The 15473-nt window shown below is 46.0% G+C and overlaps 6 non-coding genes and 1 pseudogene across 6 annotated transcripts; all 7 read left to right on the forward strand.

Moving 5' to 3' along the window:
- Positions 1-1681: 1681 nt before the first annotated feature.
- LOC130340984 (U2 spliceosomal RNA) lies at positions 1682-1872 on the forward strand. The gene has a single exon (XR_008881004.1). It is a non-coding gene; the product is annotated as a U2 spliceosomal RNA (small nuclear RNA).
- A 2055-nt stretch (positions 1873-3927) lies between these two features.
- LOC130340985 (U2 spliceosomal RNA) lies at positions 3928-4118 on the forward strand. Its single transcript, XR_008881005.1, has one exon. It is a non-coding gene; the product is annotated as a U2 spliceosomal RNA (small nuclear RNA).
- A 2070-nt stretch (positions 4119-6188) lies between these two features.
- On the forward strand, positions 6189-6348 carry LOC130340944 (U2 spliceosomal RNA; annotated as a pseudogene).
- A 693-nt stretch (positions 6349-7041) lies between these two features.
- On the forward strand, positions 7042-7226 carry LOC130340942 (U2 spliceosomal RNA). Its single transcript, XR_008880969.1, has one exon. It is a non-coding gene; the product is annotated as a U2 spliceosomal RNA (small nuclear RNA).
- A 2067-nt stretch (positions 7227-9293) lies between these two features.
- Positions 9294-9484, forward strand: LOC130340986 (U2 spliceosomal RNA). Its single transcript, XR_008881006.1, has one exon. It is a non-coding gene; the product is annotated as a U2 spliceosomal RNA (small nuclear RNA).
- Positions 9485-11552: 2068 nt separating this feature from the next.
- On the forward strand, positions 11553-11743 carry LOC130340987 (U2 spliceosomal RNA). Its single transcript, XR_008881007.1, has one exon. It is a non-coding gene; the product is annotated as a U2 spliceosomal RNA (small nuclear RNA).
- A 2062-nt stretch (positions 11744-13805) lies between these two features.
- Positions 13806-13996, forward strand: LOC130340988 (U2 spliceosomal RNA). Its single transcript, XR_008881008.1, has one exon. It is a non-coding gene; the product is annotated as a U2 spliceosomal RNA (small nuclear RNA).
- Positions 13997-15473: the final 1477 nt, after the last annotated feature.

Below are 15473 nucleotides of genomic sequence, written 5' to 3' on the forward strand. Positions count from 1 at the left end.
CATATGTCTTTTTTCGACCGTACTAACTATGTAACTATGTAACATAACATGGGGGGGGGGGGGGGGGGGTCTCCTGGCTGTTCACACAGGTGTGTCATTGCTGTACATTGACCATGCATTGCTTCTGTGGTATTGCAAAGGCAAAGACAAATGCTTCCAGCCATCCATTGCACTAATGGATTGGTCATCAGCTGGCTGTCTATGTCCCGCATCAATATAGACCAAAGTACAGAGGGTTAGGCTATGCTATTGTGCACCTACCTGATGCATCAGAAGGTGCGAGGCCCTTGCTAAATTCTGTGCACAGACTTTGAGATCTATACTTTAGACTGTATCTAAACCTGCTCCAACATGGACTGACATTCTGGCCTACTTTCAGCCGATGCGACTTGTCTGTCGCTGAACAGTCGCTTTTTATGTATTCAGCACCTATGTATAATGTTGTAAAAATGCTCTAGAAGCTAAAGTCGCAGAAATGTCACACATATTTGGCCTGCAACTTTCTGTGCGACAAATTCAGACAGGAAAAATCAGTATAAATCCTTAGAAAATTATCCCCCAGTGTCTCCATCTGCTGGCGGTATTGAATAAGCATTGCTGCACTGATGGGGTATGCATTAGACGAAAAAAAAGAAGAAAAAGAAGAATAATACGCCCAGAAAAGAGGCGAAAAGGAGAAAAACGTAAAAAAACGTGAAAAAAAAGTAAGAGGAAGAGAAGGGAAAAAAAGGTGGAAATGGGTTTAAAAGTGATTTCGGCGGAGAAATATATATATATATATATATATATATATATATATATATATATACGCGCACACACACACATATATATAAACGTATTCTCTGTTGAGATATTGCAGCCGCTGCTGTGTCCAGGCCCAGGAGCCTTAGCACTGTGCTGTGATGTCACTCAATACCACTGACATCACTAGGTGTAAACAACATCTCTCCTTTGCTGTGTATGTGACTATGGAGCTGTTTGGTGATGTCGTCTATTATGGCCTTCATAGAAGCAACAGGAGATTGTTGCATCCATCTAGAACCCTCAGAACTACAGTGCTATGATGTCACTCACTTCCACAGGCCTTGCAGAGTGTAAACAACAACAACCCAGCTTTGTTGTGTATGTAACCATAGGGATTTGTGATGTCACCTAGAACCTTCACAGCAGCGACAGCTTTATGAGGAGCATCAGCACTGCTCTGCCTGAGCAGAACCATCACCGCCATAGGTTGTCAAATAACCCGGATTTAACCCACACAGGTAAGTCCAATGGGGTGCAGGCATGTCCTCTATGCTTACAGCTTCCCGTGGGTGTTGGTTTGATACCGTTTGGGGACAGCCAAGGAGGCATCTGCAGGCAACAAAGGTAGGTGTGTGCTTGTGTGTGTGTTTCCTATGCAGATCCTAAGCCCAGTGTCACATGCAAGTAGGAGGAGTAAGAAGGGTTCCTGGCAAATCCGGGTTATGGATTGCATTTAAAAAGGCCCCGTGGGAGTGCAATGGGCCCCTGTCTTGCTGCTTAGCAATAATGGTATGGGTTTAGGTTCTGCTGTGTGTACTGGTGGTTGACTGCCCCCCAGCCCAGAGTGTGCATGGAAAATTGTCTGGCAGCCTCCCTGACAGCAAGCAGTGATAGTGCCCATGAAGGGGACCTTGTTGGGCCCGCCCCTTTCACGGTTATCGCTTCTCGGCCTTTTGGCTAAGATCAAGTGTAGTATCTGTTCTTATCAGTTTAATATCTGATACGTCCCCTATCTGGGGACCATATATTAAATGGATTTTTGAGAACGGGGGCCGATTTCGAAGCTTGCTTCCGTCGCCCTATGCATTGACCCGATATGGCAGTATCTTCGGGTACAGTGCACCACCCCCTTACAGGGTTAAAAAGAAAGATTCCTACTTTCATTGCTACCTGCTTGCTGGCTAGCCAGCTAGCCAGCCCTGTGGGCCTTGCTGCTGCAGCCAAAAAACAAAAGGTGGTGCTGCTGCTGCTGCTGCTGCTTCTGCTTGTGTCTGGCCGCTGTTGGAGCGTCCAGGCACAGGACTTCTGCTGCTGCTGACTAAATGGCCTCCTTAATTGGATCATTTGAGTAGCCAGCACACCTGTGCAGGTAGGGCATGACATGATAGGCAGCTGCCTTGATAGCGGGTGGGTGCTGAATGTTCCTAATTGACAAAATAAGATTAATGCTTATGAAGAAATATAAAATCTCATCCCTTCCCCAATATCGCGCCACACCCCTACCCCTTAATTCCCTGGTTGAACTTGATGGACATATGTCTTTTTTCGACCGTACTAACTATGTAACTATGTAACATAACATGGGGGGGGGTCTCCTGGCTGTTCACACAGGTGTGTCATTGCTGTACATTGACCATGCATTGCTTCTGTGGTATTGCAAAGGCAAAGACAAATGCTTCCAGCCATCCATTGCACTAATGGATTGGTCATCAGCTGGCTGTCTATGTCCCGCATCAATATAGACCAAAGTACAGAGGGTTAGGCTATGCTATTGTGCACCTACCTGATGCATCAGAAGGTGCGAGGCCCTTGCTAAATTCTGTGCACAGACTTTGAGATCTATACTTTAGACTGTATCTAAACCTGCTCCAACATGGACTGACATTCTGGCCTACTTTCAGCCGATGCGACTTGTCTGTCGCTGAACAGTCGCTTTTTATGTATTCAGCACCTATGTATAATGTTGTAAAAATGCTCTAGAAGCTAAAGTCGCAGAAATGTCACACATATTTGGCCTGCAACTTTCTGTGCGACAAATTCAGACAGGAAAAATCAGTATAAATCCTTAGAAAATTATCCCCCAGTGTCTCCATCTGCTGGCGGTATTGAATAAGCATTGCTGCACTGATGGGGTATGCATTAGACGAAAAAAAAGAAGAAAAAGAAGAATAATACGCCCAGAAAAGAGGCGAAAAGGAGAAAAACGTAAAAAAACGTGAAAAAAAAGTAAGAGGAAGAGAAGGGAAAAAAAGGTGGAAATGGGTTTAAAAGTGATATATATATATATATATATATATATATATATATATACGCGCACACACACACATATATATAAACGTATTCTCCGTTGAGATATTGCAGCCGCTGCTGTGTCCAGGCCCAGGAGCCTTAGCACTGTGCTGTGATGTCACTCAATACCACTGACATCACTAGGTGTAAACAACATCTCTCCTTTGCTGTGTATGTGACTATGGAGCTGTTTGGTGATGTCGTCTATTATGGCCTTCATAGAAGCAACAGGAGATTGTTGCATCCATCTAGAACCCTCAGAACTACAGTGCTATGATGTCACTCACTTCCACAGGCCTTGCAGAGTGTAAACAACAACAACCCAGCTTTGTTGTGTATGTAACCATAGGGATTTGTGATGTCACCTAGAACCTTCACAGCAGCGACAGCTTTATGAGGAGCATCAGCACTGCTCTGCCTGAGCAGAACCATCACCGCCATAGGTTGTCAAATAACCCGGATTTAACCCACACAGGTAAGTCCAATGGGGTGCAGGCATGTCCTCTATGCTTACAGCTTCCCGTGGGTGTTGGTTTGATACCGTTTGGGGACAGCCAAGGAGGCATCTGCAGGCAACAAAGGTAGGTGTGTGCTTGTGTGTGTGTTTCCTATGCAGATCCTAAGCCCAGTGTCACATGCAAGTAGGAGGAGTAAGAAGGGTTCCTGGCAAATCCGGGTTATGGATTGCATTTAAAAAGGCCCCGTGGGAGTGCAATGGGCCCCTGTCTTGCTGCTTAGCAATAATGGTATGGGTTTAGGTTCTGCTGTGTGTACTGGTGGTTGACTGCCCCCCAGCCCAGAGTGTGCATGGAAAATTGTCTGGCAGCCTCCCTGACAGCAAGCAGTGATAGTGCCCATGAAGGGGACCTTGTTGGGCCCGCCCCTTTCACGGTTATCGCTTCTCGGCCTTTTGGCTAAGATCAAGTGTAGTATCTGTTCTTATCAGTTTAATATCTGATACGTCCCCTATCTGGGGACCATATATTAAATGGATTTTTGAGAACGGGGGCCGATTTCGAAGCTTGCTTCCGTCGCCCTATGCATTGACCCGATATGGCAGTATCTTCGGGTACAGTGCACCACCCCCTTACAGGGTTAAAAAGAAAGATTCCTACTTTCATTGCTACCTGCTTGCTGGCTAGCCAGCTAGCCAGCCCTGTGGGCCTTGCTGCTGCAGCCAAAAAACAAAAGGTGGTGCTGCTGCTGCTGCTTCTGCTTGTGTCTGGCCGCTGTTGGAGCGTCCAGGCACAGGACTTCTGCTGCTGCTGACTAAATGGCCTCCTTAATTGGATCATTTGAGTAGCCAGCACACCTGTGCAGGTAGGGCATGACATGATAGGCAGCTGCCTTGATAGCGGGTGGGTGCTGAATGTTCCTAATTGACAAAATAAGATTAATGCTTATGAAGAAATATAAAATCTCATCCCTTCCCCAATATCGCGCCACACCCCTACCCCTTAATTCCCTGGTTGAACTTGATGGACATATGTCTTTTTTCGACCGTACTAACTATGTAACTATGTAACATAACATGGGGGGGGGGTCTCCTGGCTGTTCACACAGGTGTGTCATTGCTGTACATTGACCATGCATTGCTTCTGTGGTATTGCAAAGGCAAAGACAAATGCTTCCAGCCATCCATTGCACTAATGGATTGGTCATCAGCTGGCTGTCTATGTCCCGCATCAATATAGACCAAAGTACAGAGGGTTAGGCTATGCTATTGTGCACCTACCTGATGCATCAGAAGGTGCGAGGCCCTTGCTAAATTCTGTGCACAGACTTTGAGATCTATACTTTAGACTGTATCTAAACCTGCTCCAACATGGACTGACATTCTGGCCTACTTTCAGCCGATGCGACTTGTCTGTCGCTGAACAGTCGCTTTTTATGTATTCAGCACCTATGTATAATGTTGTAAAAATGCTCTAGAAGCTAAAGTCGCAGAAATGTCACATATTTGGCCTGCAACTTTCTGTGCGACAAATTCAGACAGGAAAAATCAGTATAAATCCTTAGAAAATTATCCCCCAGTGTCTCCATCTGCTGGCGGTATTGAATAAGCATTGCTGCACTGATGGGGTATGCATTAGACGAAAAAAAAGAAGAAAAAGAAGAATAATACGCCCAGAAAAGAGGCGAAAAGGAGAAAAACGTAAAAAAACGTGAAAAAAAAGTAAGAGGAAGAGAAGGGAAAAAAAGGTGGAAATGGGTTTAAAAGTGATTTCGGCGGAGAAATATATATATATATATATATATATATATATATATATATATATATACGCGCACACACACACATATATATAAACGTATTCTCCGTTGAGATATTGCAGCCGCTGCTGTGTCCAGGCCCAGGAGCCTTAGCACTGTGCTGTGATGTCACTCAATACCACTGACATCACTAGGTGTAAACAACATCTCTCCTTTGCTGTGTATGTGACTATGGAGCTGTTTGGTGATGTCGTCTATTATGGCCTTCATAGAAGCAACAGGAGATTGTTGCATCCATCTAGAACCCTCAGAACTACAGTGCTATGATGTCACTCACTTCCACAGGCCTTGCAGAGTGTAAACAACAACAACCCAGCTTTGTTGTGTATGTAACCATAGGGATTTGTGATGTCACCTAGAACCTTCACAGCAGCGACAGCTTTATGAGGAGCATCAGCACTGCTCTGCCTGAGCAGAACCATCACCGCCATAGGTTGTCAAATAACCCGGATTTAACCCACACAGGTAAGTCCAATGGGGTGCAGGCATGTCCTCTATGCTTACAGCTTCCCGTGGGTGTTGGTTTGATACCGTTTGGGGACAGCCAAGGAGGCATCTGCAGGCAACAAAGGTAGGTGTGTGCTTGTGTGTGTGTTTCCTATGCAGATCCTAAGCCCAGTGTCACATGCAAGTAGGAGGAGTAAGAAGGGTTCCTGGCAAATCCGGGTTATGGATTGCATTTAAAAAGGCCCCGTGGGAGTGCAATGGGCCCCTGTCTTGCTGCTTAGCAATAATGGTATGGGTTTAGGTTCTGCTGTGTGTACTGGTGGTTGACTGCCCCCCAGCCCAGAGTGTGCATGGAAAATTGTCTGGCAGCCTCCCTGACAGCAAGCAGTGATAGTGCCCATGAAGGGGACCTTGTTGGGCCCGCCCCTTTCACGGTTATCGCTTCTCGGCCTTTTGGCTAAGATCAAGTGTAGTATCTGTTCTTATCAGTTTTCATGCTGGTGGGGATGGGTGCTGCATGGAGGATGCAGGTGTACCAGGGCTTTCCGGGGCTGGTTCTGAGGAATCAGCTCGACGGCTGCCCCGATGTGACCTGTTCCCTCCGGGTCTCGCCATGAGGCTGAGAGGGTCTAGAGCCGAGGTACTTTTGTGCCTCGGGGAGTGGTGACCCCGAGGTGCCGAAACTCACTGGGAGAATAGGCTCACTGAGTTGAAGCACGGGCACCATAATCTCTTCACCTTGTGGCACTCACCTCTTGATTCCCGGCCTTCTGGCTAGGATCAGAGAAATTTTTATAGATCCGGCCGGATGTCCGGGCAGTATATCTGCACACATTCACTTATTTATTTCCTTTTTGTCTCACTGTGTCACCTTTTGCGTGTTGTGTGTTCACAGGATTTGTCAGGATGCGGTAGCCCTTCTGGGTGTCCCTCCTGGCGGTCTAGGGGAGGTGTGTGTGGCCATTAGGTTCCGCACCTCCCTGCAAACACCCCGGGTACTCCTGCTTTGGCAGGGTACCTACCGTAATCGGCTCTGCGGGCAGATACCTTGGCCAACGCCAAGGGGGATGCCGGGAGCATTTGTGGTCCCCTAGTAGCTTCGGCGAAAAGGGACATCGAACCTGGAACCTCGCAGGTACCTTTTGGTCCGGAGGCGAAGGGTAAGGTTTGTTGGGGGGCCTCTCTCCTATCGGAGAAGGGCTTGCGATAGACCGCATCCTTTGTGCACGTTTTTTTAGTGTAACACGTTTGCACTTTTTCTTGCACTTTGGGTGAATCGAAAGCACGTTCCTCGGCTTTAGATAAAAAAAAAAAAAAAAAAATCTGTTCTTATCAGTTTAATATCTGATACGTCCCCTATCTGGGGACCATATATTAAATGGATTTTTGAGAACGGGGGCCGATTTCGAAGCTTGCTTCCGTCGCCCTATGCATTGACCCGATATGGCAGTATCTTCGGGTACAGTGCACCACCCCCTTACAGGGTTAAAAAGAAAGATTCCTACTTTCATTGCTACCTGCTTGCTGGCTAGCCAGCTAGCCAGCCCTGTGGGCCTTGCTGCTGCAGCCAAAAAACAAAAGGTGGTGCTGCTGCTGCTGCTTCTGCTTGTGTCTGGCCGCTGTTGGAGCGTCCAGGCACAGGACTTCTGCTGCTGCTGACTAAATGGCCTCCTTAATTGGATCATTTGAGTAGCCAGCACACCTGTGCAGGTAGGGCATGACATGATAGGCAGCTGCCTTGATAGCGGGTGGGTGCTGAATGTTCCTAATTGACAAAATAAGATTAATGCTTATGAAGAAATATAAAATCTCATCCCTTCCCCAATATCGCGCCACACCCCTACCCCTTAATTCCCTGGTTGAACTTGATGGACATATGTCTTTTTTCGACCGTACTAACTATGTAACTATGTAACATAACATGGGGGGGGGTCTCCTGGCTGTTCACACAGGTGTGTCATTGCTGTACATTGACCATGCATTGCTTCTGTGGTATTGCAAAGGCAAAGACAAATGCTTCCAGCCATCCATTGCACTAATGGATTGGTCATCAGCTGGCTGTCTATGTCCCGCATCAATATAGACCAAAGTACAGAGGGTTAGGCTATGCTATTGTGCACCTACCTGATGCATCAGAAGGTGCGAGGCCCTTGCTAAATTCTGTGCACAGACTTTGAGATCTATACTTTAGACTGTATCTAAACCTGCTCCAACATGGACTGACATTCTGGCCTACTTTCAGCCGATGCGACTTGTCTGTCGCTGAACAGTCGCTTTTTATGTATTCAGCACCTATGTATAATGTTGTAAAAATGCTCTAGAAGCTAAAGTCGCAGAAATGTCACACATATTTGGCCTGCAACTTTCTGTGCGACAAATTCAGACAGGAAAAATCAGTATAAATCCTTAGAAAATTATCCCCCAGTGTCTCCATCTGCTGGCGGTATTGAATAAGCATTGCTGCACTGATGGGGTATGCATTAGACGAAAAAAAAGAAGAAAAAGAAGAATAATACGCCCAGAAAAGAGGCGAAAAGGAGAAAAACGTAAAAAAACGTGAAAAAAAAGAGGAAGAGAAGGGAAAAAAAGGTGGAAATGGGTTTAAAAGTGATTTCGGCGGAGAAATATATATATATATATATATATATATATATATATATATATATATACGCGCACACACACACATATATATAAACGTATTCTCCGTTGAGATATTGCAGCCGCTGCTGTGTCCAGGCCCAGGAGCCTTAGCACTGTGCTGTGATGTCACTCAATACCACTGACATCACTAGGTGTAAACAACATCTCTCCTTTGCTGTGTATGTGACTATGGAGCTGTTTGGTGATGTCGTCTATTATGGCCTTCATAGAAGCAACAGGAGATTGTTGCATCCATCTAGAACCCTCAGAACTACAGTGCTATGATGTCACTCACTTCCACAGGCCTTGCAGAGTGTAAACAACAACAACCCAGCTTTGTTGTGTATGTAACCATAGGGATTTGTGATGTCACCTAGAACCTTCACAGCAGCGACAGCTTTATGAGGAGCATCAGCACTGCTCTGCCTGAGCAGAACCATCACCGCCATAGGTTGTCAAATAACCCGGATTTAACCCACACAGGTAAGTCCAATGGGGTGCAGGCATGTCCTCTATGCTTACAGCTTCCCGTGGGTGTTGGTTTGATACCGTTTGGGGACAGCCAAGGAGGCATCTGCAGGCAACAAAGGTAGGTGTGTGCTTGTGTGTGTGTTTCCTATGCAGATCCTAAGCCCAGTGTCACATGCAAGTAGGAGGAGTAAGAAGGGTTCCTGGCAAATCCGGGTTATGGATTGCATTTAAAAAGGCCCCGTGGGAGTGCAATGGGCCCCTGTCTTGCTGCTTAGCAATAATGGTATGGGTTTAGGTTCTGCTGTGTGTACTGGTGGTTGACTGCCCCCCAGCCCAGAGTGTGCATGGAAAATTGTCTGGCAGCCTCCCTGACAGCAAGCAGTGATAGTGCCCATGAAGGGGACCTTGTTGGGCCCGCCCCTTTCACGGTTATCGCTTCTCGGCCTTTTGGCTAAGATCAAGTGTAGTATCTGTTCTTATCAGTTTAATATCTGATACGTCCCCTATCTGGGGACCATATATTAAATGGATTTTTGAGAACGGGGGCCGATTTCGAAGCTTGCTTCCGTCGCCCTATGCATTGACCCGATATGGCAGTATCTTCGGGTACAGTGCACCACCCCCTTACAGGGTTAAAAAGAAAGATTCCTACTTTCATTGCTACCTGCTTGCTGGCTAGCCAGCTAGCCAGCCCTGTGGGCCTTGCTGCTGCAGCCAAAAAACAAAAGGTGGTGCTGCTGCTGCTGCTTCTGCTTGTGTCTGGCCGCTGTTGGAGCGTCCAGGCACAGGACTTCTGCTGCTGCTGACTAAATGGCCTCCTTAATTGGATCATTTGAGTAGCCAGCACACCTGTGCAGGTAGGGCATGACATGATAGGCAGCTGCCTTGATAGCGGGTGGGTGCTGAATGTTCCTAATTGACAAAATAAGATTAATGCTTATGAAGAAATATAAAATCTCATCCCTTCCCCAATATCGCGCCACACCCCTACCCCTTAATTCCCTGGTTGAACTTGATGGACATATGTCTTTTTTCGACCGTACTAACTATGTAACTATGTAACATAACATGGGGGGGGTCTCCTGGCTGTTCACACAGGTGTGTCATTGCTGTACATTGACCATGCATTGCTTCTGTGGTATTGCAAAGGCAAAGACAAATGCTTCCAGCCATCCATTGCACTAATGGATTGGTCATCAGCTGGCTGTCTATGTCCCGCATCAATATAGACCAAAGTACAGAGGGTTAGGCTATGCTATTGTGCACCTACCTGATGCATCAGAAGGTGCGAGGCCCTTGCTAAATTCTGTGCACAGACTTTGAGATCTATACTTTAGACTGTATCTAAACCTGCTCCAACATGGACTGACATTCTGGCCTACTTTCAGCCGATGCGACTTGTCTGTCGCTGAACAGTCGCTTTTTATGTATTCAGCACCTATGTATAATGTTGTAAAAATGCTCTAGAAGCTAAAGTCGCAGAAATGTCACACATATTTGGCCTGCAACTTTCTGTGCGACAAATTCAGACAGGAAAAATCAGTATAAATCCTTAGAAAATTATCCCCCAGTGTCTCCATCTGCTGGCGGTATTGAATAAGCATTGCTGCACTGATGGGGTATGCATTAGACGAAAAAAAAGAAGAAAAAGAAGAATAATACGCCCAGAAAAGAGGCGAAAAGGAGAAAAACGTAAAAAAACGTGAAAAAAAAGTAAGAGGAAGAGAAGGGAAAAAAAGGTGGAAATGGGTTTAAAAGTGATTTCGGCGGAGAAATATATATATATATATATATATATATATATATATATATATATACGCGCACACACACACATATATATAAACGTATTCTCCGTTGAGATATTGCAGCCGCTGCTGTGTCCAGGCCCAGGAGCCTTAGCACTGTGCTGTGATGTCACTCAATACCACTGACATCACTAGGTGTAAACAACATCTCTCCTTTGCTGTGTATGTGACTATGGAGCTGTTTGGTGATGTCGTCTATTATGGCCTTCATAGAAGCAACAGGAGATTGTTGCATCCATCTAGAACCCTCAGAACTACAGTGCTATGATGTCACTCACTTCCACAGGCCTTGCAGAGTGTAAACAACAACAACCCAGCTTTGTTGTGTATGTAACCATAGGGATTTGTGATGTCACCTAGAACCTTCACAGCAGCGACAGCTTTATGAGGAGCATCAGCACTGCTCTGCCTGAGCAGAACCATCACCGCCATAGGTTGTCAAATAACCCGGATTTAACCCACACAGGTAAGTCCAATGGGGTGCAGGCATGTCCTCTATGCTTACAGCTTCCCGTGGGTGTTGGTTTGATACCGTTTGGGGACAGCCAAGGAGGCATCTGCAGGCAACAAAGGTAGGTGTGTGCTTGTGTGTGTGTTTCCTATGCAGATCCTAAGCCCAGTGTCACATGCAAGTAGGAGGAGTAAGAAGGGTTCCTGGCAAATCCGGGTTATGGATTGCATTTAAAAAGGCCCCGTGGGAGTGCAATGGGCCCCTGTCTTGCTGCTTAGCAATAATGGTATGGGTTTAGGTTCTGCTGTGTGTACTGGTGGTTGACTGCCCCCCAGCCCAGAGTGTGCATGGAAAATTGTCTGGCAGCCTCCCTGACAGCAAGCAGTGATAGTGCCCATGAAGGGGACCTTGTTGGGCCCGCCCCTTTCACGGTTATCGCTTCTCGGCCTTTTGGCTAAGATCAAGTGTAGTATCTGTTCTTATCAGTTTAATATCTGATACGTCCCCTATCTGGGGACCATATATTAAATGGATTTTTGAGAACGGGGGCCGATTTCGAAGCTTGCTTCCGTCGCCCTATGCATTGACCCGATATGGCAGTATCTTCGGGTACAGTGCACCACCCCCTTACAGGGTTAAAAAGAAAGATTCCTACTTTCATTGCTACCTGCTTGCTGGCTAGCCAGCTAGCCAGCCCTGTGGGCCTTGCTGCTGCAGCCAAAAAACAAAAGGTGGTGCTGCTGCTGCTGCTTCTGCTTGTGTCTGGCCGCTGTTGGAGCGTCCAGGCACAGGACTTCTGCTGCTGCTGACTAAATGGCCTCCTTAATTGGATCATTTGAGTAGCCAGCACACCTGTGCAGGTAGGGCATGACATGATAGGCAGCTGCCTTGATAGCGGGTGGGTGCTGAATGTTCCTAATTGACAAAATAAGATTAATGCTTATGAAGAAATATAAAATCTCATCCCTTCCCCAATATCGCGCCACACCCCTACCCCTTAATTCCCTGGTTGAACTTGATGGACATATGTCTTTTTTCGACCGTACTAACTATGTAACTATGTAACATAACATGGGGGGGGTCTCCTGGCTGTTCACACAGGTGTGTCATTGCTGTACATTGACCATGCATTGCTTCTGTGGTATTGCAAAGGCAAAGACAAATGCTTCCAGCCATCCATTGCACTAATGGATTGGTCATCAGCTGGCTGTCTATGTCCCGCATCAATATAGACCAAAGTACAGAGGGTTAGGCTATGCTATTGTGCACCTACCTGATGCATCAGAAGGTGCGAGGCCCTTGCTAAATTCTGTGCACAGACTTTGAGATCTATACTTTAGACTGTATCTAAACCTGCTCCAACATGGACTGACATTCTGGCCTACTTTCAGCCGATGCGACTTGTCTGTCGCTGAACAGTCGCTTTTTATGTATTCAGCACCTATGTATAATGTTGTAAAAATGCTCTAGAAGCTAAAGTCGCAGAAATGTCACACATATTTGGCCTGCAACTTTCTGTGCGACAAATTCAGACAGGAAAAATCAGTATAAATCCTTAGAAAATTATCCCCCAGTGTCTCCATCTGCTGGCGGTATTGAATAAGCATTGCTGCACTGATGGGGTATGCATTAGACGAAAAAAAAGAAGAAAAAGAAGAATAATACGCCCAGAAAAGAGGCGAAAAGGAGAAAAACGTAAAAAAACGTGAAAAAAAAGTAAGAGGAAGAGAAGGGAAAAAAAGGTGGAAATGGGTTTAAAAGTGATTTCGGCGGAGAAATATATATATATATATATATATATATATATATATATACGCGCACACACACACATAAATATAAACGTATTCTCCGTTGAGATATTGCAGCCGCTGCTGTGTCCAGGCCCAGGAGCCTTAGCACTGTGCTGTGATGTCACTCAATACCACTGACATCACTAGGTGTAAACAACATCTCTCCTTTGCTGTGTATGTGACTATGGAGCTGTTTGGTGATGTCGTCTATTATGGCCTTCATAGAAGCAACAGGAGATTGTTGCATCCATCTAGAACCCTCAGAACTACAGTGCTATGATGTCACTCACTTCCACAGGCCTTGCAGAGTGTAAACAACAACAACCCAGCTTTGTTGTGTATGTAACCATAGGGATTTGTGATGTCACCTAGAACCTTCACAGCAGCGACAGCTTTATGAGGAGCATCAGCACTGCTCTGCCTGAGCAGAACCATCACCGCCATAGGTTGTCAAATAACCCGGATTTAACCCACACAGGTAAGTCCAATGGGGTGCAGGCATGTCCTCTATGCTTACAGCTTCCCGTGGGTGTTGGTTTGATACCGTTTGGGGACAGCCAAGGAGGCATCTGCAGGCAACAAAGGTAGGTGTGTGCTTGTGTGTGTGTTTCCTATGCAGATCCTAAGCCCAGTGTCACATGCAAGTAGGAGGAGTAAGAAGGGTTCCTGGCAAATCCGGGTTATGGATTGCATTTAAAAAGGCCCCGTGGGAGTGCAATGGGCCCCTGTCTTGCTGCTTAGCAATAATGGTATGGGTATAGGTTCTGCTGTGTGTACTGGTGGTTGACTGCCCCCCAGCCCAGAGTGTGCATGGAAAATTGTCTGGCAGCCTCCCTGACAGCAAGCAGTGATAGTGCCCATGAAGGGGACCTTGTTGGGCCCGCCCCTTTCACGGTTATCGCTTCTCGGCCTTTTGGCTAAGATCAAGTGTAGTATCTGTTCTTATCAGTTTAATATCTGATACGTCCCCTATCTGGGGACCATATATTAAATGGATTTTTGAGAACGGGGGCCGATTTCGAAGCTTGCTTCCGTCGCCCTATGCATTGACCCGATATGGCAGTATCTTCGGGTACAGTGCACCACCCCCTTACAGGGTTAAAAAGAAAGATTCCTACTTTCATTGCTACCTGCTTGCTGGCTAGCCAGCTAGCCAGCCCTGTGGGCCTTGCTGCTGCAGCCAAAAAACAAAAGGTGGTGCTGCTGCTGCTGCTTCTGCTTGTGTCTGGCCGCTGTTGGAGCGTCCAGGCACAGGACTTCTGCTGCTGCTGACTAAATGGCCTCCTTAATTGGATCATTTGAGTAGCCAGCACACCTGTGCAGGTAGGGCATGACATGATAGGCAGCTGCCTTGATAGCGGGTGGGTGCTGAATGTTCCTAATTGACAAAATAAGATTAATGCTTATGAAGAAATATAAAATCTCATCCCTTCCCCAATATCGCGCCACACCCCTACCCCTTAATTCCCTGGTTGAACTTGATGGACATATGTCTTTTTTCGACCGTACTAACTATGTAACTATGTAACATAACATGGGGGGGGTCTCCTGGCTGTTCACACAGGTGTGTCATTGCTGTACATTGACCATGCATTGCTTCTGTGGTATTGCAAAGGCAAAGACAAATGCTTCCAGCCATCCATTGCACTAATGGATTGGTCATCAGCTGGCTGTCTATGTCCCGCATCAATATAGACCAAAGTACAGAGGGTTAGGCTATGCTATTGTGCACCTACCTGATGCATCAGAAGGTGCGAGGCCCTTGCTAAATTCTGTGCACAGACTTTGAGATCTATACTTTAGACTGTATCTAAACCTGCTCCAACATGGACTGACATTCTGGCCTACTTTCAGCCGATGCGACTTGTCTGTCGCTGAACAGTCGCTTTTTATGTATTCAGCACCTATGTATAATGTTGTAAAAATGCTCTAGAAGCTAAAGTCGCAGAAATGTCACACATATTTGGCCTGCAACTTTCTGTGCGACAAATTCAGACAGGAAAAATCAGTATAAATCCTTAGAAAATTATCCCCCAGTGTCTCCATCTGCTGGCGGTATTGAATAAGCATTGCTGCACTGATGGGGTATGCATTAGACGAAAAAAAAGAAGAAAAAGAAGAATAATACGCCCAGAAAAGAGGCGAAAAGGAGAAAAACGTAAAAAAACGTGAAAAAAAAGTAAGAGGAAGAGAAGGGAAAAAAAGGTGGAAATGGGTTTAAAAGTGATTTCGGCGGAGAAATATATATATATATATATATATATATATATATATATATATACGCGCACACACACACATATATATAAACGTATTCTCCGTTGAGATATTGCAGCCGCTGCTGTGTCCAGGCCCAGGAGCCTTAGCACTGTGCTGTGATGTCACTCAATACCACTGACATCACTAGGTGTAAACAACATCTCTCCTTTGCTGTGTATGTGACTATGGAGCTGTTTGGTGATGTCGTCTATTATGGCCTTCATAGAAGCAACAGGAGATTGTTGCATCCATCTAGAACCCTCAGAACTACAGTGCTATGATGTCACTCACTTCCACAGGCCTTGCAGA

The sequence above is a fragment of the Hyla sarda genome, unplaced genomic scaffold, assembly GCF_029499605.1.
Source record: "Hyla sarda isolate aHylSar1 unplaced genomic scaffold, aHylSar1.hap1 scaffold_605, whole genome shotgun sequence".
NCBI lineage: Eukaryota > Metazoa > Chordata > Amphibia > Anura > Hylidae > Hyla > Hyla sarda.